The 24,997-nt window shown below is 45.9% G+C and overlaps 5 non-coding genes across 5 annotated transcripts; all 5 read right to left on the reverse strand.

Moving 5' to 3' along the window:
• Window positions 1-2,033: 2,033 nt before the first annotated feature.
• trnae-uuc (transfer RNA glutamic acid (anticodon UUC)) lies at window positions 2,034-2,105 on the reverse strand. Its single transcript has one exon. It is a non-coding gene; the product is annotated as a tRNA-Glu (tRNA).
• Window positions 2,106-6,423: 4,318 nt separating this feature from the next.
• Window positions 6,424-6,495, reverse strand: trnae-uuc (transfer RNA glutamic acid (anticodon UUC)). Its single transcript has one exon. It is a non-coding gene; the product is annotated as a tRNA-Glu (tRNA).
• A 4,318-nt stretch (window positions 6,496-10,813) lies between these two features.
• On the reverse strand, window positions 10,814-10,885 carry trnae-uuc (transfer RNA glutamic acid (anticodon UUC)). The gene has a single exon. It is a non-coding gene; the product is annotated as a tRNA-Glu (tRNA).
• Window positions 10,886-13,010: 2,125 nt separating this feature from the next.
• trnae-uuc (transfer RNA glutamic acid (anticodon UUC)) lies at window positions 13,011-13,082 on the reverse strand. Its single transcript has one exon. It is a non-coding gene; the product is annotated as a tRNA-Glu (tRNA).
• A 2,124-nt stretch (window positions 13,083-15,206) lies between these two features.
• On the reverse strand, window positions 15,207-15,278 carry trnae-uuc (transfer RNA glutamic acid (anticodon UUC)). The gene has a single exon. It is a non-coding gene; the product is annotated as a tRNA-Glu (tRNA).
• Window positions 15,279-24,997: the final 9,719 nt, after the last annotated feature.

The following is a 24,997-nucleotide window of genomic DNA, read 5'->3' on the forward strand; positions in this document are numbered from 1 at the left end:
GCGCCAGGCAAACTTTTCGTACAAGATGACATTTTTTAGGCGAGATCACAAACGACATGTTCAAGAAACCACAGCATCAATTGCGGGTAGGCGTCCACATGAAATCTATTTGCTTCTGTGCTTTTCTCAGTGATACACAGTCAGAGAAAAGCCTTCGGGATATTGAATAATCAGCACCAAAATATCAAGGACAACACAGAGGAAAAAGTAATGCACTGCTTGAGACAAAGACTCAAACACATATGTGTGCTCACTTTGTGTGGGTATGTCTCAGATATCCATATGATTCATGGAAGCTTGCAGTACAGTGTGAGGCCATTCGGCCAATCGTGACAGTGCTGTCCCCTTGAAAGATCAGACGTGCTTTCTCCCGCTGTTATCTGCATTTCCCTGTCCTCTCTCGTTCCGCAGTGCCCCGCACAAAAGACAACCAGAAGGAGAACACGATGCTAACGAGGAATTGATGCAGGAGGTTTTTATACAGTTCCTCACCGTTTAAAATTATTTTAGGTTCAATTTTTCGCTGTTGATCTTTTCCAAGGAGCACGTTAAGGTGCTGCCCAAAGGTTTAAAATTGGGGATGTTAAAATTCCTCCCCGTCGGGGAATTTCATCCCGGTCTCCCGCGTGACAGGTGGGGATACTCACAACTACACTAATGAGGAAGTGAGCAAAGTAATGTCTGTCAGAGTAAGAATCGAGCCTGTTACACAGGAACAGGATGCCATTCAGCCCCTGAAAACTGTTGCACAGGAACAGAACATTCATACCCTTGACCCAGTTGCACAGATACAGCTAATATATTATTTATGCTCAAGTGATGTGTATGCAATGGAATGAATTGTTTAAAAGGTTAACCTGCATTGGCCGGGAATCAAAGCCGGGTCCCCCGCGTGGCAGGCGAGAATTCTACCCCTGAACCACCAATGCACGCCGAGTTAACAAATTCCATTTTCTGGTAGCTACAATTTATTTTTGGCTTTTGTTAATACAAGCGGGGACACTGCGTTAACATAAAAAGCAAAATGCAGCAGATACTGCATCTGGAATTGTTGACTAAATGCTGGAAACACTTCGAAGGTCCGGGAAGATCTGTGGACAGAGAATCACAGGGTTAACCTCTCAGGTGCATGAGCTCACGGCTAAGATTTAGCACTTTTCTAGGTGCCGTGGGAGTTTCCTTCCAACGTTGTTTAGCTACTCAAAAATTACATAATTAAGAAACTAACCTCCCCCAAAAGAATAAATAGGAGCAGGATTGGGCCATTCGGCCCCTCGAGCCCCGCCATTTAATAAGTTCGTGGCTGATGAGATCTTCGACACAACGCAACTTTTCCGCCCGCTCCCCATAACCCTTGACTCCCCGACATACAGAACTCGTTTGACGTCTTACAGTGTGGCCCGAGCGACTTCAGTTATGTTGATGGTGTGGACAAGCTGGAATTGCTTTCCTCTGGAGGCTAAGAGGAAATTTAATAAAGGCTTGCAAAATTACAATGGCTTTATATAGAGGAAATAAAGACAAAAGCTTTCCAATGGCAGAAGGGATGGTAACCAGAGGTAGAATTGTCTTATGCAGCGAATGTTAAGGTCTCCTGAATATCAGGATAAGTTATCACGGCCCAGGTACTCTGTCATTCGAGTCTTGCACACGTAGCTAATGTGGCATTTTTCACACTGGCAATGAGTTGACTGATAGCCGTGCTGTGATCAGCTAAGTTTGTTAGGGAGATGCAGTCGGCAAAATAATACATGGAAGGCGGATAATAACCGTGACTGTTCTGACACTGTGAGGTACACATAAATGTGGGCATTTAAGGTGTCTTGGTCCCAATGTCATTTCCTGCTGACTTTGAAACAGCAGGCATTTTAAAGAAGGCAAGGAAGTGAATGTTGCACCTCGGTACCGAATGTTGCGCTGCTGACTGTTGAGGCAACAGCAGCGTGGAAAGTTGAAAGGTTGATGAGGTGCAAGCATTGTTTCGCGCGGGTGCTTTGATTGCTGGCATTTCAAACAGCCAGAAAAAGCACTGGTTCCCTGACCGGGAATCGAACCCGGGCCGCGGCGCTGAAAGCGCCGAATCCTAACCACTAGACCACCAGGGAAGCTGTGGAAAGCATCCTGCCAGCAAGCAGAACAATGCAGTCTTTCCTCCTTGCTGCTTTGAAATTCAGGTCACTTTCGCGCCAGGCAAACTTTTCGTACAAGATGACATTTTTTAGGCTAGATCACAAACGACATGTTCAAGAAACCACAGCATCAATTGCGGGTAGGCGTCCACATGAAATCTATTTGCTTCTGTGCTTTTCTCAGTGATACACAGTCAGAGAAAAGCCGTCGGGATATTGAATAATCAGCACCAAAATATCAAGGACAACACAGAGGAAATAGCAATGCACTGCTTGAGACAAAGACTCAAACACGAACACAGATGTGTGCTCACTTTGTGTGGGTATGTCTCAGATATCCATATGATTCATGGAAGCTTGCAGTACAGTGTGAGGCCATTCGGCCAATCGTGACAGTGCTGTCCCCTTGAAAGATCAGACGTGCTTTCTCCCGCTGTTATCTGCATTTCCCTGTCCTCTCTCGTTCCGCAGTGCCCCGCACAAAAGACAACCAGAAGGAGAACACGATGCTAACGAGGAATTGATGCAGGAGGTTTTTATACAGTTCCTCACCGTTTAAAATTATTTTAGGTTCAATTTTTCGCTGTTGATCTTTTCCAAGGAGCACGTTAAGGTGCTGCCCAAAGGTTTAAAATTGGGGATGTTAAAATTCCTCCCCGTCGGGGAATTTCACCCCGGTCTCCCGCGTGACAGGTGGGGATACTCACAACTACACTAATGAGGAAGTGAGCAATGTAATGTCTGTCAGAGTAAGAATCGAGCCTGTTACACAGGAACAGGATGCCATTCAGCCCCTGAAAACTGTTGCACAGAGAACAGAACATTCATACCCTTGACCCAGTTGCACAGATACAGCTAATATATCATTTATGCTCAAGTGATGTGTTTGCTATGGAATGAATTGTTTAAAAGGTTAACCTGCATTGGCCGGGAATCGAACCCGGGTCCCCCGCGTGGGCAGGCGAGAATTCTACCCCTGAACCACCAATGCACGCCGAGTTAGCAAATTCCATTTTCTGGTAGTTACAATTTATTTTTGGCTTTTGTTAATACAAGCGGGGACACTGCGTTAACATAAAAAGCAAAATGCAGCAGATACTGCATCTGGAATTGTTGACTAAATGCTGGAAACACTTCGAAGGTCCTGGAAGATCTGTGGACAGAGAATCACAGGGTTAACCTCTCAGGTGCATGAGCTCAAGGCAGAGCTAAGATTTAGCACTTTTCTAGGTGCCGTGGGAGTTTCCTTCCAACGTTGTTTAGCTGCTCAAAAATTACATAATTAAGAAACTAACCTCCCCCAAAAGAATAAATAGGAGCAGGATTGGGCCATTCGGCCCCTCGAGCCCCGCCATTTAATAAGTTCGTGGCTGATGAGATCTTCGACACAACGCAACTTTTCCGCCCGCTCCCCATAACCCTTGACTCCCCGACATACAGAACTCGTTTGACGTCTTACAGTGTGGCCCGAGCGACTTCAGTTATGTTGATGGTGTGGACAAGCTGGAATTGCTTTCCTCTGGAGGCTAAGAGGAAATTTAATAAAGGCTTGCAAAATTACAATGGCTTTATATAGAGGAAATAAAGACAAAAGCTTTCCAATGGCAGAAGGGATGGTAACCAGAGGTAGAATTGTCTTATGCAGCGAATGTTAAGGTCTCCTGAATATCAGGATAAGTTATCACGGCCCAGGTACTCTGTCATTCGAGTCTTGCACACGTAGCTAATGTGGCATTTTTCACACTGGCAATGAGTTGACTGATAGCCGTGCTGTGATCAGCTAAGTTTGTTAGGGAGATGCAGTCGGCAAAATAATACATGGAAGGCGGATAATAACCGTGACTGTTCTGACACTGTGAGGTACACATAAATGTGGGCATTTAAGGTGTCTTGGTCCCAATGTCATTTCCTGCTGACTTTGAAACAGCAGGCATTTTAAAAAAGGCAAGGAAGTGAATGTTGCACCTCGGTACCGAATGTTGCGCTGCTGACTGTAGAGGCAACAGCAGCGTGGAAAGTTGAAAGGTTGATGAGGTGCAAGCATTGTTTCGCGCGGGTGCTTTGATTGCTGGCATTTCAAACAGCCAGAAAAAGCATTGGCTCCCTGACCGGGAATCGAACCATGGCCCCGGCGGTGAAAGCGCCGAATCCTAACCACTGGACCACCAGGGAAACTGCAGAAAGCACCCTGCCAGCAAGCAGAACAATGCAGTCTTTCCTCCTTGCTGCTTTGAAATTCAGGTCACTTTCGCGCCAGGCAAACTTTTCGTACAAGATGACATTTTTTAGGCGAGATCACAAACGACATGTTCAAGAAACCATAGCATCAATTGCGGGTAGGCGTCCACATGAAATCTATTTGCTTCTGTGCTTTTCTCAGTGATACACAGTCAGAGAAAAGCCGTCGGGATATTGAATAATCAGCACCAAAATATCAAGGACAACACAGAGGAAATAGTAATGCACTGCTTGAGACAAAGACTCAAACACATACACGAACACAGATGTGTGCTCACTTTGTGTGGGTATGTCTCAGATATCCATATGATTCATGGAATCTTGCAGTACAGTGTGAGGCCATTCGGCCAATCGTGACAGTGCTGTCCCCTTGAAAGATCAGACGTGCTTTCTCCCGCTGTTATTTGCATTTCCCTGTCCTCTCTCGTTCCGCAGTGCCCCGCACAAAAGACAACCAGAAGGAGAACACTATGCTAACGAGGAATTGATGCAGGAGGTTTTTATACAGTTCCTCACCGTTTAAAATTATTTTAGGTTCAATTTTTCGCTGTTGATCTTTTCCAAGGAGCACGTTAAGGTGCTGCCCAAAGGTTTAAAATTGGGGATGTTAAAATTCCTCCCCGTCGGGGAATTTCACCCCGGTCTCCCGCGTGACAGGTGGGGATACTCACAACTACACTAATGAGGAAGTGAGCAATGTAATGTCTGTCAGAGTAAGAATCGAGCCTGTTACACAGGAACAGGATGCCATTCAGCCCCTGAAAACGGTTGCACAGGAACAGAACATTCATACCCTTGACCCAGTTGCACAGATACAGCTAATATATTATTTATGCTCAAGTGATGTGTTTGCTATGGAATGAATTGTTTAAAAGGTTAACCTGCATTGGCCGGGAATCGAACCCGGGTCCCCGGCGTGGCAGGCGAGAATTCTACCCCTGAACCACCAATGCACGCCGAGTTAACAAATTCCATTTTCTGGTAGCTACAATTTATTTTTGGCTTTTGTTAATACAAGCGGGGACACTGCGTTAACATAAAAAGCAAAATGCAGCAGATACTGGAATTGTTGACTAAATGCTGGAAACACTTCGAAGATCCTGGAAGATCTGTGGACAGAGAATCACAGGGTTAACCTCTCAGGTGCATGAGCTCACGGCAGAGCTAAGATTTAGCACTTTTCTAGGTGCCGTGGGAGTTTCCTTCCAACGTTGTTTAGCTGCTCAAAAATTACATAATTAAGAAACTAACCTCCCCCAAAAGAATAAATAGGAGCAGGATTGGGCCATTCGGCCCCTCGAGCCCCGCCATTTAATAAGTTCGTGGCTGATGAGATCTTCGACACAACGCAACTTTTCCGCCCGCTCCCCATAACCCTTGACTCCCCGACATACAGAACTCGTTTGACGTCTTACAGTGTGGATCGTGCGACTTCAGTTATGTTGATGGTGTGGACAAGCTGGAATTGCTTTCCTCTGGAGGCTAAGAGGAAATTTAATAAAGGCTTGCAAAATTACAATGGCTTTATATAGAGGAAATAAAGACAAAAGCTTTCCAATGGCAGAAGGGATGGTAACCAGAGGTAGAATTGTCTTATGCAGCGAATGTTAAGGTCTCCTGAATATCAGGATAAGTTATCACGGCCCAGGTACTCTGTCATTCGAGTCTTGCACACGTAGCTAATGTGGCATTTTTCACACTGGCAATGAGTTGACTGATAGCCGTGCTGTGATCAGCTAAGTTTGTTAGGGAGATGCAGTCGGCAAAATAATACATGGAAGGCGGATAATAACCGTGACTGTTCTGACACTGTGAGGTACACATAAATGTGGGCATTTAAGGTGTCTTGGTGCCAATGTCATTTCCTGCTGACTTTGAAACAGCAGGCATTTTAAAGAAGGCAAGGAAGTGAATGTTGCACCTCGGTACCGAATGTTGCGCTGCTGACTGTTGAGGCAACAGCAGCGTGGAAAATTGAAAGGTTGATGAGGTGCAAGCATTGTTTCGCGCGGGTGCTTTGATTGCTGGCATTTCAAACAGCCAGAAAAAGCACTGGTTCCCTGACCGGGAATCGAACCCGGGCTGCGGCGGTGAAAGCGCCGAATCCTAACCACTAGACCACCAGGGAAGCTGTGGAAAGCATCCTGCCAGCAAGCAGAACAATGCAGTCTTTCCTCCTTGCTGCTTTGAAATTCAGGTCACTTTCGCGCCAGGCAAACTTTTCGTACAAGATGTCATTTTTTAGCCGAGATCACAAACGACATGTTCAAGAAACCACAGCATCAATTGCGGGTAGGCGTCCACATGAAATCTATTTGCTTCTGTGCTTTTCTCAGTGATACACAGTCAGAGAAAAGCCGTCGGGGTATTGAATAATCAGCACCAAAATATCAAGGACAACACAGAGGAAATAGCAATGCACTGCTTGAGACAAAGACTCAAACACGAACACAGATGTGTGCTCACTTTGTGTGGGTATGTCTCAGATATCCATATGATTCATGGAAGCTTGCAGTACAGTGTGAGGCCATTCGGCCAATCGTGACAGTGCTGTCCCCTTGAAAGTTCAGACGTGCTTTCTCCCGCTGTTATCTGCATTTCCCTGTCCTCTCTCGTTCCGCAGTGCCCCGCACAAAAGACAACCAGAAGGAGAACACGATGCTAACGAGGAATTGATGCAGGAGGTTTTTATACAGTTCCTCACCGTTTAAAATTATTTTAGGTTCAATTTTTCGCTGTTGATCTTTTCCAAGGAGCACGTTAAGGTGCTGCCCAAAGGTTTAAAATTGGGGATGTTAAAATTCCTCCCCGTCGGGGAATTTCACCCCGGTCTCCCGCGTGACAGGTGGGGATACTCACAACTACACTAATGAGGAAGTGAGCAAAGTAATGTCTGTCAGAGTAAGGATCGAGCCTGTTACACAGGAACAGGATGCCATTCAGCCCCTGAAAACTGTTGCACAGGAACAGAACATTCATACCCTTGACCCAGTTGCACAGATACAGCTAATATATTATTTATGCTCAAGTGATGTGTTTGCTATGGAATGAATTGTTTAAAAGGTTAACCTGCAGTGGCCGGGAATCAAACCCGGGTCCCCCGCGTGGCAGGCGAGAATTCTACCCCTGAACCACCAATGCACGCCGAGTTAACAAATTCCATTTTCTGGTAGCTACAATTTATTTTTGGCTTTTGTTAATACAAGCGGGGACACTGCGTTAACATAAAAAGCAAAATGCAGCAGATACTGCATCTGGAATTGTTGACTAAATGCTGGAAACACTTCGAAGGTCCTGGAAGATCTGTGGACAGAGAATCACAGTGTTAACCTCTCAGGTGCATGAGCTCACGGCAGAGCTAAGATTTAGCACTTTTCTAGGTGCCGTGGGAGTTTCCTTCCAACGTTGTTTAGCTGCTCAAAAATTACATAATTAAGAAACTAACCTCCCCCAAAAGAATAAATAGGAGCAGGATTGGGCCATTCGGCCCCTCGAGCCCCGCCATTTAATAAGTTCGTGGCTGATGAGATCTTCGACACAACGCAACTTTTCCGCCCGCTCCCCATAACCCTTAACTCCCCGACATACAGAACTCGTTTGACGTCTTACAGTGTGGCCCGAGCGACTTCAGTTATGTTGATGGTGTGGACAAGCTGGAATTGCTTTCCTCTGGAGGCTAAGAGGAAATTTAATAAAGGCTTGCAAAATTACAATGGCTTTATATAGAGGAAATAAAGACAAAAGCTTTCCAATGGCAGAAGGGATGGTAACCAGAGGTAGAATTGTCTTATGCAGCGAATGTTAAGGTCTCCTGAATATCAGGATAAGTTATCACGGCCCAGGTACTCTGTCATTCGAGTCTTGCACACGTAGCTAATGTGGCATTTTTCACACTGGCAATGAGTTGACTGATAGCCGTGCTGTGATCAGCTAAGTTTGTTAGGGAGATATAGTCGGCAAAATAATACATGGAAGGCGGATAATAACCGTGACTGTTCTGACACTGTGAGGTACACATAAATGTGGGCATTTAAGGTGTCTTGGTCCCAATGTCATTTCCTGTTGACTTTGAAACAGCAGGCATTTTAAAGAAGGCAAGGAAGTGAATGTTGCACCTCGGTACCGAATGTTGCGCTGCTGACTGTTGAGGCAACAGCAGCGTGGAAAGTTGAAAGGTTGATGAGGTGCAAGCATTGTTTCGCGCGGGTGCTTTGATTGCTGGCATTTCAAACAGCCAGAAAAAGCATTGGTTCCCGGACCAGGAATCGAACCCGGGCCGCGGCGGTGAAAGCGCCGAATCCTAACCACTAGACCACCAGGGAAGCTGTGAAAAGCATCCTGCCAGCAAGCAGAACAATGCAGTCTTTCCTCCTTGCTGCTTTGAAATTCAGGTCACTTTCGCGCCAGGCAAACTTTTCGTACAAGATGACATTTTTTAGGCGAGATCACAAACGACATGTTCAAGAAACCACAGCATCAATTGCGGGTAGGCGTCCAGATGAAATCTATTTGCTTCTGTGCTTTTCTCAGTGATACACAGTCAGAGAAAAGCCGTCGGGATATTGAATAATCAGCACCAAAATATCAAGGACAACACAGAGGAAATAGCAATGCACTGCTTGTGACAAAGACTCAAACACGAACACAGATGTGTGCTCACTTTGTGTGGGTATGTCTCAGATATCCATATGATTCATGGAAGCTTGCAGTACAGTGTGAGGCCATTCGGCCAATCGTGACAGTGCTGTCCCCTTGAAAGATCAGACGTGCTTTCTCCCGCTGTTATCTGCATTTCCCTGTCCTCTCTCGTTCCGCATTGCCCCGCACAAAAGACAACCAGAAGGAGAACACGATGCTAACGAGGAATTGATGCAGGAGGTTTTTATACAGTTCCTCACCGTTTAAAATTATTTTAGGTTCAATTTTTCGCTGTTGATCTTTTCCAAGGAGCACTTTAAGGTGCTGCCCAAAGGTTTAAAATTGGGGATGTTAAAATTCCTCCCCGTCGGGGAATTTCACCCTGGTCTCCCGCGTGACAGGTGGGGATACTCACAACTACACTAACGAGGAAGTGAGCAATGTAATGTCTGTCAGAGTAAGAATCGAGCCTGTTACACAGGAACAGGATGCCATTCAACCTCTGAAAACTGTTGCACAGGAACAGGAGCAGAACATTCATACCCTTGATCCACTTGCACAGATACAGCTAATATTTTATTTATGCTCAAGTGATGTGTTTGCTATGAATTGTTTAAAAGGTTAACCTGCATTGGCCGGGAATCGAACCCGGGTCCTCCGCGTGGCAGGCGAGAATTCTACCCCTGAACCACCAATGCACGCCGAGTTAACAAATTCCATTTTCTGGTAGCTACAATTTATTTTTGGCTTTTGTTAATACAAGCGGGGACACTGCGTTAACATAAAAAGCAAAATGCAGCAGATACTGCATCTGGAATTGTTGACTAAATGCTGGAAACACTTCGAAGGTCCTGGAAAATCTGTGGACAGAGAATCACAGGATTAACCTCTCAGGTGCATGAGCTCACGGCAGAGCTAACATTTAGCACTTTTCTAGATGCCGTGGGAGTTTCCTTCCAACGTTGTTTAGCTGCTCAAAAATTACATAATTAAGAAACTAACCTCCCCCAAAAGAATAAATAGGAGCAGGATTGGGCCATTCGGCCCCTCGAGCCCCGCCATTTAATAAGTTCGTGGCTGATGAGATCTTCGACACAACGCAACTTTTCCGCCCGCTCCCCATAACGCTTGACTCCCCGACATACAGAACTCGTTTGACGTCTTACAGTGTGGCCCGAGCGACTTCAGTTATGTTGATGGTGTGGACAAGCTGGAATTGCTTTCCTCTGGAGGCTAAGAGGAAATTTAATAAAGGCTTGCAAAATTACAATGGCTTTATATAGAGGAAATAAAGACAAACGCTTTCCAATGGCAGAAGGGATGGTAACCAGAGGTAGAATTGTCTTATGCAGCGAATGTTAAGGCCTCCTGAATATCAGGATAAGTTATCACGGCCCAGGTACTCTGTCATTCGAGTCTTGCACACGTAGCTAATGTGGCATTTTTCACACTGGCAATGAATTGACTGATAGCCGTGCTGTGATCAGCTAAGTTTGTTAGGGAGATGCAGTCGGCAAAATAATACATGGAAGGCGGATAATAACCGTGACTGTTCTGACACTGTGAGGTACACATAAATGTGGGCATTTAAGGTGTCTTGGTCCCAATGTCATTTCCTGCTGACTTTGAAACAGCAGGCATTTTAAAGAAGGCAAGGAAGTGAATGTTGCACCTCGGTACCGAATGTTGCGCTGCTGACTGTTGAGGCAACAAGCAGCGTGGAAAGTTGAAAGGTTGATGAGGTGCAAGCATTGTTTCGCGCGGGTGCTTTGATTGCTGGCATTTCAAACAGCCAGAAAAAGCACTGGCTCCCTGACCGGGAATCGAACCCGGGCCGCGGCGGTGAAAGCGCCGAATCCTAACCACTAGACCACCAGGGAAGCTGTGGAAAGCATCCTGCCAGCAAGCAGAACAATGCAGTCTTTCCTCCTTGCTGCTTTGAAATTCAGGTCACTTTCGCGCCAGGCAAACTTTTCGTACAAGATGACATTTTTTAGGCGAGATCACAAACGACATGTTCAAGAAACCACAGCATCAATTGCGGGTAGGCGTCCACATGAAATCTATTTGCTTCTGTGCTTTTCTCAGTGATACACAGTCAGAGAAAAGCCGTCGGGATATTGAATAATCAGCACCAAAATATCAAGGACAACACAGAGGAAATAGCAATGCACTGCTTGTGACAAAGACTCAAACACGAACACAGATGTGTGCTCACTTTGTGTGGGTATGTCTCAGATATCCATATGATTCATGGAAGCTTGCAGTACAGTGTGAGGCCATTCGGCCAATCGTGACAGTGCTGTCCCCTTGAAAGATCAGACGTGCTTTCTCCCGCTGTTATCTGCATTTCCCTGTCCTCTCTCGTTCCGCATTGCCCCGCACAAAAGACAACCAGAAGGAGAACACGATGCTAACGAGGAATTGATGCAGGAGGTTTTTATACAGTTCCTCACCGTTTAAAATTATTTTAGGTTCAATTTTTCGCTGTTGATCTTTTCCAAGGAGCACTTTAAGGTGCTGCCCAAAGGTTTAAAATTTGGGGATGTTAAAATTCCTCCCCGTCGGGGAATTTCACCCCGGTCTCCCGCGTGACAGGTGGGGATACTCACAACTACACTAACGAGGAAGTGAGCAATGTAATGTCTGTCAGAGTAAGAATCGAGCCTGTTACACAGGAACAGGATGCCATTCAACCTCTGAAAACTGTTGCACAGGAACAGGAGCAGAACATTCATACCCTTGATCCACTTGCACAGATACAGCTAATATTTTATTTATGCTCAAGTGATGTGTTTGCTATGAATTGTTTAAAAGGTTAACCTGCATTGGCCGGGAATCGAACCCGGGTCCTCCGCGTGGCAGGCGAGAATTCTACCCCTGAACCACCAATGCACGCCGAGTTAACAAATTCCATTTTCTGGTAGCTACAATTTATTTTTGGCTTTTGTTAATACAAGCGGGGACACTGCGTTAACATAAAAAGCAAAATGCAGCAGATACTGCATCTGGAATTGTTGACTAAATGCTGGAAACACTTCGAAGGTCCTGGAAAATCTGTGGACAGAGAATCACAGGATTAACCTCTCAGGTGCATGAGCTCACGGCAGAGCTAACATTTAGCACTTTTCTAGATGCCGTGGGAGTTTCCTTCCAACGTTGTTTAGCTGCTCAAAAATTACATAATTAAGAAACTAACCTCCCCCAAAAGAATAAATAGGAGCAGGATTGGGCCATTCGGCCCCTCGAGCCCCGCCATTTAATAAGTTCGTGGCTGATGAGATCTTCGACACAACGCAACTTTTCCGCCCGCTCCCCATAACCCTTGACTCCCCGACATACAGAACTCGTTTGACGTCTTACAGTGTGGCCCGAGCGACTTCAGTTATGTTGATGGTGTGGACAAGCTGGAATTGCTTTCCTCTGGAGGCTAAGAGGAAATTTAATAAAGGCTTGCAAAATTACAATGGCTTTATATAGAGGAAATAAAGACAAACGCTTTCCAATGGCAGAAGGGATGGTAACCAGAGGTAGAATTGTCTTATGCAGCGAATGTTAAGGCCTCCTGAATATCAGGATAAGTTATCACGGCCCAGGTACTCTGTCATTCGAGTCTTGCACACGTAGCTAATGTGGCATTTTTCACACTGGCAATGAATTGACTGATAGCCGTGCTGTGATCAGCTAAGTTTGTTAGGGAGATGCAGTCGGCAAAATAATACATGGAAGGCGGATAATAACCGTGACTGTTCTGACACTGTGAGGTACACATAAATGTGGGCATTTAAGGTGTCTTGGTCCCAATGTCATTTCCTGCTGACTTTGAAACAGCAGGCATTTTAAAGAAGGCAAGGAAGTGAATGTTGCACCTCGGTACCGAATGTTGCGCTGCTGACTGTTGAGGCAACAAGCAGCGTGGAAAGTTGAAAGGTTGATGAGGTGCAAGCATTGTTTCGCGCGGGTGCTTTGATTGCTGGCATTTCAAACAGCCAGAAAAAGCACTGGCTCCCTGACCGGGAATCGAACCCGGGCCGCGGCGGTGAAAGCGCCGAATCCTAACCACTAGACCACCAGGGAAGCTGTGGAAAGCATCCTGCCAGCAAGCAGAACAATGCAGTCTTTCCTCCTTGCTGCTTTGAAATTCAGGTCACTTTCGCGCCAGGCAAACTTTTCGTACAAGATGACATTTTTTAGGCGAGATCACAAACGACATGTTCAAGAAACCACAGCATCAATTGCGGGTAGGCGTCCACATGAAATCTATTTGCTTCTGTGCTTTTCTCAGTGATACACAGTCAGAGAAAAGCCGTCGGGATATTGAATAATCAGCACCAAAATATCAAGGACAACACAGAGGAAATAGCAATGCACTGCTTGTGACAAAGACTCAAACACGAACACAGATGTGTGCTCACTTTGTGTGGGTATGTCTCAGATATCCATATGATTCATGGAAGCTTGCAGTACAGTGTGAGGCCATTCGGCCAATCGTGACAGTGCTGTCCCCTTGAAAGATCAGACGTGCTTTCTCCCGCTGTTATCTGCATTTCCCTGTCCTCTCTCGTTCCGCATTGCCCCGCACAAAAGACAACCAGAAGGAGAACACGATGCTAACGAGGAATTGATGCAGGAGGTTTTTATACAGTTCCTCACCGTTTAAAATTATTTTAGGTTCAATTTTTCGCTGTTGATCTTTTCCAAGGAGCACTTTAAGGTGCTGCCCAAAGGTTTAAAATTGGGGATGTTAAAATTCCTCCCCGTCGGGGAATTTCACCCCGGTCTCCCGCGTGACAGGTGGGGATACTCACAACTACACTAACGAGGAAGTGAGCAATGTAATGTCTGTCAGAGTAAGAATCGAGCCTGTTACACAGGAACAGGATGCCATTCAACCTCTGAAAACTGTTGCACAGGAACAGGAGCAGAACATTCATACCCTTGATCCACTTGCACAGATACAGCTAATATTTTATTTATGCTCAAGTGATGTGTTTGCTATGAATTGTTTAAAAGGTTAACCTGCATTGGCCGGGAATCGAACCCGGGTCCTCCGCGTGGCAGGCGAGAATTCTACCCCTGAACCACCAATGCACGCCGAGTTAACAAATTCCATTTTCTGGTAGCTACAATTTATTTTTGGCTTTTGTTAATACAAGCGGGGACACTGCGTTAACATAAAAAGCAAAATGCAGCAGATACTGCATCTGGAATTGCTGACTAAATGCTGGAAACACTTCGAAGGTCCTGGAAAATCTGTGGACAGAGAATCACAGGATTAACCTCTCAGGTGCATGAGCTCACGGCAGAGCTAACATTTAGCACTTTTCTAGATGCCGTGGGAGTTTCCTTCCAACGTTGTTTAGCTGCTCAAAAATTACATAATTAAGAAACTAACCTCCCCCAAAAGAATAAATAGGAGCAGGATTGGGCCATTCGGCCCCTCGAGCCCCGCCATTTAATAAGTTCGTGGCTGATGAGATCTTCGACACAACGCAACTTTTCCGCCCGCTCCCCATAACCCTTGACTCCCCGACATACAGAACTCGTTTGACGTCTTACAGTGTGGCCCGAGCGACTTCAGTTATGTTGATGGTGTGGACAAGCTGGAATTGCTTTCCTCTGGAGGCTAAGAGGAAATTTAATAAAGGCTTGCAAAATTACAATGGCTTTATATAGAGGAAATAAAGACAAACGCTTTCCAATGGCAGAAGGGATGGTAACCAGAGGTAGAATTGTCTTATGCAGCGAATGTTAAGGCCTCCTGAATATCAGGATAAGTTATCACGGCCCAGGTACTCTGTCATTCGAGTCTTGCACACGTAGCTAATGTGGCATTTTTCACACTGGCAATGAATTGACTGATAGCCGTGCTGTGATCAGCTAAGTTTGTTAGGGAGATGCAGTCGGCAAAATAATACATGGAAGGCGGATAATAACCGTGACTGTTCTGACACTGTGAGGTACACATAAATGTGGGCATTTAAGGTGTCTTGGTCCCAATGTCATTTCCTGCTGACTTTGAAACAGCAGGCATTTTAAAGAAGGCAAGGAAGTGAATGTTGCACCTCGGTACCGAATGTTGCGCTGCTGACTGTTGAGGCAACAAGCAGCGTGGAAAGTTGAAAGGTTGATGAGGTGCAAGCATTGTTTCGCGCGGGTGCTTTGATTGCTGGCATTTCAAACAGCCAGAAAAAGCACTGGCTCCCTGACCGGGAATCGAACCCGGGCCGCGGCGGTGAAAGCGCCGAATCTTAACCACTAGACCACCAGGGAAGCTGTGGAAAGCATCCTGCCAGCAAGCAGAACAATGCAGTCTTTCCTCCTTGCTGCTTTGAAATTCAGGTCACTTTCGCGCCAGGCAAACTTTTCGTACAAGATGACATTTTTTAGGCGAGATCACAAACGACATGTTCAAGAAACCACAGCATCAATTGCGGGTAGGCGTCCACATGAAATCTATTTGCTTCTGTGCTTTTCTCAGTGATACACAGTCAGAGAAAAGCCGTCGGGATATTGAATAATCAGCACCAAAATATCAAGGACAACACAGAGGAAATAGCAATGCACTGCTTGTGACAAAGACTCAAACACGAACACAGATGTGTGCTCACTTTGTGTGGGTATGTCTCAGATATCCATATGATTCATGGAAGCTTGCAGTACAGTGTGAGGCCATTCGGCCAATCGTGACAGTGCTGTCCCCTTGAAAGATCAGACGTGCTTTCTCCCGCTGTTATCTGCATTTCCCTGTCCTCTCTCGTTCCGCATTGCCCCGCACAAAAGACAACCAGAAGGAGAACACGATGCTAACGAGGAATTGATGCAGGAGGTTTTTATACAGTTCCTCACCGTTTAAAATTATTTTAGGTTCAATTTTTCGCTGTTGATCTTTTCCAAGGAGCACTTTAAGGTGCTGCCCAAAGGTTTAAAATTGGGGATGTTAAAATTCCTCCCCGTCGGGGAATTTCACCCCGGTCTCCCGCGTGACAGGTGGGGATACTCACAACTACACTAACGAGGAAGTGAGCAATGTAATGTCTGTCAGAGTAAGAATCGAGCCTGTTACACAGGAACAGGATGCCATTCAGCCTCTGAAAACTGTTGCACAGGAACAGGAGCAGAACATTCATACCCTTGATCCACTTGCACAGATACAGCTAATATTTTATTTATGCTCAAGTGATGTGTTTGCTATGAATTGTTTAAGATGTTAACCTGCATTGGCCGGGAATCGAACCCGGGTCCCCCGCGTGGCAGGCGAGAATTCTACCCCTGAACCACCAATGCACGCCGAGTTAACAAATTCCATTTTCTGGTAGCTACAATTTATTTTTGGCTTTTGTTAATACAAGCGGGGACACTGCGTTAACATAAAAAGCAAAATGCAGCAGATACTGCATCTGGAATTGTTGACTAAATGCTGGAAACACTTCGAAGGTCCTGGAAAATCTGTGGACAGAGAATCACAGGATTAACCTCTCAGGTGCATGAGCTCACGGCAGAGCTAACATTTAGCACTTTTCAAGATGCCGTGGGAGTTTCCTTCCAACGTTGTTTAGCTGCTCAAAAATTACATAATTAAGAAACTAACCTCCCCCAAAAGAATAAATAGGAGCAGGATTGGGCCATTCGGCCCCTCGAGCCCCGCCATTTAATAAGTTCGTGGCTGATGAGATCTTCGACACAACGCAACTTTTCCGCCCGCTCCCCATAACCCTTGACTCCCCGACATACAGAACTCGTTTGACGTCTTACAGTGTGGCCCGAGCGACTTCAGTTATGTTGATGGTGTGGACAAGCTGGAATTGCTTTCCTCTGGAGGCTAAGAGGAAATTTAATAAAGGCTTGCAAAATTACAATGGCTTTATATAGAGGAAATAAAGACAAACGCTTTCCAATGGCAGAAGGGATGGTAACCAGAGGTAGAATTGTCTTATGCAGCGAATGTTAAGGCCTCCTGAATATCAGGATAAGTTATCACGGCCCAGGTACTCTGTCATTCGAGTCTTGCACACGTAGCTAATGTGGCATTTTTCACACTGGCAATGAATTGACTGATAGCCGTGCTGTGATCAGCTAAGTTTGTTAGGGAGATGCAGTCGGCAAAATAATACATGGAAGGCGGATAATAACCGTGACTGTTCTGACACTGTGAGGTACACATAAATGTGGGCATTTAAGGTGTCTTGGTCCCAATGTCATTTCCTGCTGACTTTGAAACAGCAGGCATTTTAAAGAAGGCAAGGAAGTGAATGTTGCACCTCGGTACCGAATGTTGCGCTGCTGACTGTTGAGGCAACAAGCAGCGTGGAAAGTTGAAAGGTTGATGAGGTGCAAGCATTGTTTCGCGCGGGTGCTTTGATTGCTGGCATTTCAAACAGCCAGAAAAAGCACTGGTTCCCTGACCGGGAATCGAACTCGGGCCGCGGCGGTGAAAGCGCCGAATCCTAACCACTAGACCACCAGGGAATCTGTGGAAAGCATCCTGTCAGCAAGCAGAACAATGCAGTCTTTCCTCCTTGCTGCTTTGAAATTCAGCTCACTTTCGCGCCAGGCAAACTTTTCGTACAAGATGACATTTTTTAGGCGAGATCACAAACGACATGTTCAAGAAACCACAGCATCAATTGCGGGTAGGCGTCCACATGAAATCTATTTGCTTCTGTGCTTTTCTCAGTGATACACAGTCAGAGAAAAGCCGTCGGGATATTGAATAATTAGCACCAAAATATCAAGGACAACACAGAGGAAATAGTAATGCACTGCTTGAGACAAAGACTCAAACACGAACACAGATGTGTGCTCACTTTGTGTGGGTATGTCTCAGATATCCATATGATTCATGGAAGCTTGCAGTACAGTGTGTATCCATTCGGCCAATCGTGCCAGTGCTGTCCCCTTGAAAGATCAGACGTGCTTTCTCCCGCTGTTATTTGCATTTCCCTGTCCTCTCTCGTTCCGCAGTGCCCCGCACAAAAGACAACCAGAAGGAGAACACTATGCTAACGAGGAATTGATGCAGGATGTTTTTATACAGTTCCTCACCGTTTAAAATTATTTTAGTTTCAATTTTTCGCTGTTGATCTTTTCCAAGGACCACGTTAAGGTGCTGCCCAAATGTTTAAAATTGGGGATGTTACAATTCCTCCCCATCGGGGAATTTCACCCCGGCCTCCCGCGGGACAGGTGGGGATACTCACAACTACACTAACGAGGAAGTGAGCAATGGAATGTCTGTCAGAGTAAGAATCGAGCCTGTTACACAGGAACAGGATGCCATTCAGCCCCTGAAAGCTGTTGCACAGGAACAGGAGCCGAACATTCATACCCTTGATCCAGTTGCACAGATACAGCTAATATATTATTTATGCTCAAGTGATGTGTTTGCTATGAAATGAATTGTTTAAAATGTTAACCTGCATTGGCCGGGAATCGAACCCGGGTCCCCCGCGTGGCAGGCGAGAATTCTACCCCTGAACCACCAATGCACGCCGAGTTAACATATTCCATTTTCTGGTAGCTACAATTTATTTTTGGCTTTTGTTAATACAAGCGGGGACACTGCGTTAACATAAAAAACAAAATGCAGCAGATACTGCATTTGGAATTGTTGACTAAATGCTGGAAACACTTCGAAGGTCTTGGAAGATCTGTGGACAGAGAATCACAGGGTTAACCTCTCAGGTGCATGAGCTCACGGCAGAGCTAAGATTTTGCACTTTTCTAGATGCCGTGGGAGTTTCCTTCCAACGTTGTTTAGCTGCTCAAAAATTAAATAATTAAGAAACTAACCTTCCCCAAAAGAATAAATAGGAGCAGGATTGGGCCATTCGGCCCCTCGAGCCCCGCCATTTAATAAGTTCGTGGCTGACGAGATCTTCGACACAACGCAACTTTTTCGCCCGCTCCCCATAACCCTTGACTCCCCGACATACAGAACTCGTTTGACGTCTTACAGTGTGGCCCGAGGGACAAGCGACTTCAGTTATGTTGATGGTGTGGACAAGCTGAAATTGCTTTCCTCTGGAGGCTAAGAGGAAATTTAATAAAGCCTTGCAAAATTACAATGGGTTTTGATATACAATGACAAACGCTTTCCAATGGCAGAAGGGATGGTAACCAGAGGTAGAATTGTCTTATGCAGCGAATGTTAACGCCTCATGAATATCAGGGTAAGTTATCACGGCCCAGGTACTCTGTCATTCGAGTCTTGCACACGTTGCTAATGTCGCATTTTTCACACTGGCAATGAGTTGACTGATAGCCGTGCTGTGATCAGCTAAGTTTGTTAGGGAGATGAATTCGGCAAAATAATACATGGAAGGCGGATAATAACCGTGACTGTTCTGACACTGTGAGGTACACATAAATGTTGGCATTTCAAGTGTCTTGTTCCCAATGTCATTTCCTGCTGACTTTCAAACAGCAGGCATTTTACAGAAGGCAAGGCAAGTGAATGTTGCACCTCGGTACCGAATGATGCGCTGCTGACTGTTGAGGCAACAGCAGCGGTGTGGAAAGTTGAAGCATTGTTTCGCGTGGGGGCTTTGATTGCTGGCATTTTAAAGTGCCAGAAAACGCACTATTTTCCTGACCGGGTAATCGAATTCGGGTCGCGGTGGTGAAAGCGCCGAAACCGAACCACTATACCACCAGGGAAACTGCGAAAAGCGTCCTGCCAGCAAGCAGAACAATGCCGTCTTTCCTCCTTGCTTCTTTGAAATTCAGGTCACTTCCACGCCAGGCAAACTTTTCGTACAAGATGACATTTTTTAGGCGGGATCACAGAGGACATGTTCAGGAACCCACAGCATCAAGTGCGGGTAGGAGTCCACCTGAAATCTATTTGCTTCTGACCCACTGACCACAAGCTGACCGATCACAAAGAAAGTGACCAAATGATCACAATCTGAAAGAACACACAGAAACTGACCCATTGACCAAAACCTGATAGAACAAACACTGAAACTCTCACACTGACCACAAACTGACCTAAGACACCGAAAGTGACCCATTGACCACAACCTGGACAAACACACAGAAAGTGACCAACTGAACAAATCATGACTGAAGAAACAGAAACTGACCCACTGACAACAACTTAACCGAACACACAGAAACTGTACCACTGATCAAACACTGATGGAACTGACAGAAAATGATCCACTGACCACAAACTGACCGAAAACAAAGAAACAAACCCACTGACCACAAACTGACCGAGCACACAAAGCCTGGCACAATGAGCTCAACCTGAACAAACTCACAGAAACTGACCCACCGGACACAACATGACCGAACTCACAGAATCTGACAGAATGACAACAACCTTACTGAGCACACATGACTGACCCACTGACCAAAACTTGAACAAACACAAAGAAACTGAACCACTGAAGACAACCAGACGTAACACACATAAATTGGCTCACTTACCACAACCTGACCGAACACAAAGTAACTGACACACTGACCACAACCTGATCGAACATACTGATTCTGATACACTAACCACAACGTTACTGAACACACATAAACTGACATACTGACCACAAAGTGACCGAACACACAGAAACGAACCCACTGACCACAACCAGACCGAAAGCACAGAAACTGACCCACTGACCTCAACCTGGCTGATCACACATAAACTGACACAGTGACCAAGTCCTGACTGAACACACAGAAACTGACCCACTGACCACAACCTGACAAAACACACAGAAACTGGCCCACTAACCACAACATGACCAAACACACAGAAACAAAACCACTGACCACAACATGTCCGATCACACATAAACTGACCCACTGACCACAAATTGACCGAACACACAGAAACTGACCCACTGACCACAACCTGACAGACCACACAGCAACTGACACACTGACGGGAACCTGTACGATCACACAGAAACTGACCCACTAACCACCACCTTTCCAAACAAACAGAAACTGATCCACTGACCACATACTGACCAAAGTCAACCAAACTGAACCACTGATCACAGCCTGCCCAAAACTCAGAAACTGACCTTCTGATGATAACCTGGCCGGACATGCAGAAACTGGCCAACTGAACACAACCTGACCGAACACACAGAAACTGACCAACGGACCAGAACCTGATCAAAAACACAGAAACTGACACTCTGACCACAGCCTTACCAAACACAAAGAAACTGACCCACTGACCACAACCTGACTGAACACACAAAAACTGTCCCACTGACCACAACCTGACTAAAGTCACTGAAACTGACACACTGACCACAAATTGAACGAGCACACAGAAATTGAGCAACTGACCACATCCTGACCAATCACATAGAAACTGACCCACTGACCACAATCGGACTGAACACACAGAAACTGACCCACTGAGCAGAACCTGACTGAACACACAGAAACTGACCCACTGACAACACATGACAGAACAAATAGAAACTGGCCCATTGACCACAACCTGACCGAACTGAACCAGACTGAGCCACTGACCACAACCTGACAAAACATGCAGAAACTGACCTTCTGACCATGACCTGAGCGAAGACACAGAAACTGACCGACTGACCACAACATGACCAAACACAAAGTGCCTGACCCACTGTCAACAACCTGGCTGAACACACAGAAACTGACCCACTGACCACAACCTGACAGAAAACACGGAACCTGACACAATGACCACAACCTGAACGAGCACACAGAAACTGACACACTGAACAAATACTGAACGAACACAGTGAAACTGACCCACTGAGCACAACCTGAGAGAGCACGCAGTAACTGAGCAACTGGCCACAAACTGACCAATCACACAGAAACTGACCCACTGACCACAACCTGATCGATCAAACAGAAACTGGCCCACTGACCACATACTGACCGAACTCAACCAGACTGAGCAACTGACCACAACCTGACCGAACATGCAGAGTGTCACACACTGACATATCCAGACCGAAAACACAGGATATGATCCACTGACCACAACCTGACCGAACACACAGAAACTGACCCATTGACCACAACCTCACCGAACAATCAATGAAACTGACCCACTGACCAAAACATGAGAGAGCACACAGAAACTGACCTTCCAACCACAACCTGAGTGAACACAAAGCAACCGACCCATTGACCACAACCTGTACAAGCACACAGAAACTGACCAACTGAACAAATCCTGACAACTTGGCTGAACACACAGAAATTGATCCACGGACCACACACTGACGGAACTGACAGAAAATTATCCACTGACCACAACCTGACCGAACACACATAAACAAACCCACTGGGCACAAACTGACCGAGCACACAGAAACTGACCCACTGACCACAACCTGACCAAACACACAGAATCTGACAAACTGCTGACAACCTGACCGAACAAACAGAAACTGACACATTGACCACAACCTGACCGCAAAAACACTGAAACTGACCCACTGACCATAACATGACCAAGCACACAGAAACTGACCTACCTACCACAAGCTGACCGAACACACAGAAACCGACCCATTCACCGAAACCTGGCCAAACAAACAGCAACTGACCAAATGAACAAATCCTGACAGAACACACAGAAAATGAACATCTGACAACAACTTGACAGAACAGACAGAAACTGACCCACTGACCACACAATGACGGAACCCGCAGAAACTGATCCGCTGACCACAAACTGACTGAACACACAGAAACTGACTAACTGACCATATTTGGACCAAACACAGAGAAATTGACAAACTGACCACAATTTGTCCGAACAGAGAAACACTGACCCATTGACCACAATCTGACCCAATACATTCACAGTGACCAAATGACCACAAACTGACCGAGTACACCAAAACTGAACCACTGATACAACCTGACGGTGCACAGAGAAACTGACTCACTGACCAGAACATGACCGAACACACAGAAACTGACCCATTGACCACAACCTGGCCGAACAAGCACTGAAACTGACCCACTGATCAAAACATGATAGAGCACACAAAAGCTGACCTTCAAACCACAACCTGAGCGAACACAGAGTAACCGACCCATTGACCACAACCTCTACAAACACACAGAAACTGACCAACTGATAAAATCCTGACAACTTGACTGAACACACAGAAACTGATCCACGGACCACACACTGACGAAACTGACAGAAATATATCCACTGACCACAACCTGACCGAACACACATAAACAAACCCACTGGGCACAACCTGACCGAGAACACAGAAACAGACCCACTGACCACAACCTGACCAAACACACAGAATGTGACAAACTGACGACAACCTGACCGAACAAACAGAAACTGACACATTGACCACAACCTGACCGAAAAAACACTGAAACTGAACCACTGACCATAACATGACCAAGCACACAAAAACTGACCTTCCTAGCACAACCTGACCGAACACAAAAACCGACCCATTGACCGCAACCTGGCCAAACACACAGCAACTGACCAAATGAACAAATCCTGACAGAACACACAGAAACTGAACATCTGACAACAACTTGACGGAACAGACAGAAACTGACCTACTGACCACACAATGACGGAACCCACAGAAACTGATCCGCTGACCACAAATTGACTGAACACACAGAAACTGACCAACTGACCATATTTGGACCAAACACATGGAAATTGACACACTAAAAACAACTTGTCCGAACAGGCAAACACTGACCCATTGACCACAATCTGACCCAATACACTCAAAGTGACCAAGTGACCACAACCTCACCGAGTACACCAATACTGAACCACTGACAACAACCTGACGGTGCACAGAGAAACTGACGCACTGACCAGACCCTGACCGAACACACAGAAAGTGACCAAATGACCACAACCTGACCAAACACACAGATAATGATTCACTGACCACAACCTGACAGAACACACAGAAACTGACTTACTGATCACCGCCTCTCCGAACACACAGAACCTGACCCACTGACCACCACCTGTCCAAGCACACAGTAAGTGACCCACTGATAACAGTTTGACCACACACACAGAAACTTACGCATGGAACACATCCTGACCGATCAGACAGAAACTGAAACACTGATCAAATCCTGACTCACAATACAGAAGCTGACCCATTGACCACAGCCTGTCCCAACACAGAGAAACTAACCCACTGACAACAACCTGACTGAACACACCGAAACTGACAAAATAACCACAACCTGAGTGAACAAACAGAAACTGACCCATTGACCGCAACCTGACCGAACACACAGAAACTGATACAATGACCAACTCCTGACTGTGCACACAGAAACTGACGCACTGACCACAACTTGAATGAACACACAGGAATTGACCCACTGGCGACAACCTGACCAAACACGCAGAAAGTGACCCATAGACCAGCACCTGTCAAAACACACAGATACTGACCCACTGACAACAACCTGGCTGAAGACACAGAAACTCACTCATGAACACAACCTGGCCGAACACACACAAACTTGCCAATGACCACAAACTGACCGAACAAAGAGAAACTGACCCACTAACCACAACCTGATGGAACACAGATAAACTGGCCCACATACCACAGCCAGACTGAGCACACAGAAACTGTCCCACTGACCAGAACCTGACAGAACACATAGAATCTGACCCACTGAACAAATCCTGGCCGAACACATAGAAACTGACCCACTGACAACGTTTTGACGATACACACAGAAACTGACCCACTGACCAGATCCTCTCCGAACAGACAGAAATTGACCCATTGAACACAACCTGACCGAGTACATAGGAACTGACACACTGAGCAAATCCTGACCGAACACACAGAAACTGGAACACTAACAAAAACTTGACTGAACACACAGAAACTGACCCACTGACCACAAACTGAAGGAATCGACAGAAATTTTTCCACTGACCACAACCTGACTGAACACACAGAAACTGACCCACTTAACACATTCTGAACGAACTC

This window comes from Somniosus microcephalus, unplaced genomic scaffold, assembly GCF_052327205.1.
Source record: "Somniosus microcephalus isolate GS21.2 unplaced genomic scaffold, FLI_Smic_1.0 unresolved_chr8, whole genome shotgun sequence".
Classification (NCBI taxonomy): domain Eukaryota; kingdom Metazoa; phylum Chordata; class Chondrichthyes; order Squaliformes; family Somniosidae; genus Somniosus; species Somniosus microcephalus.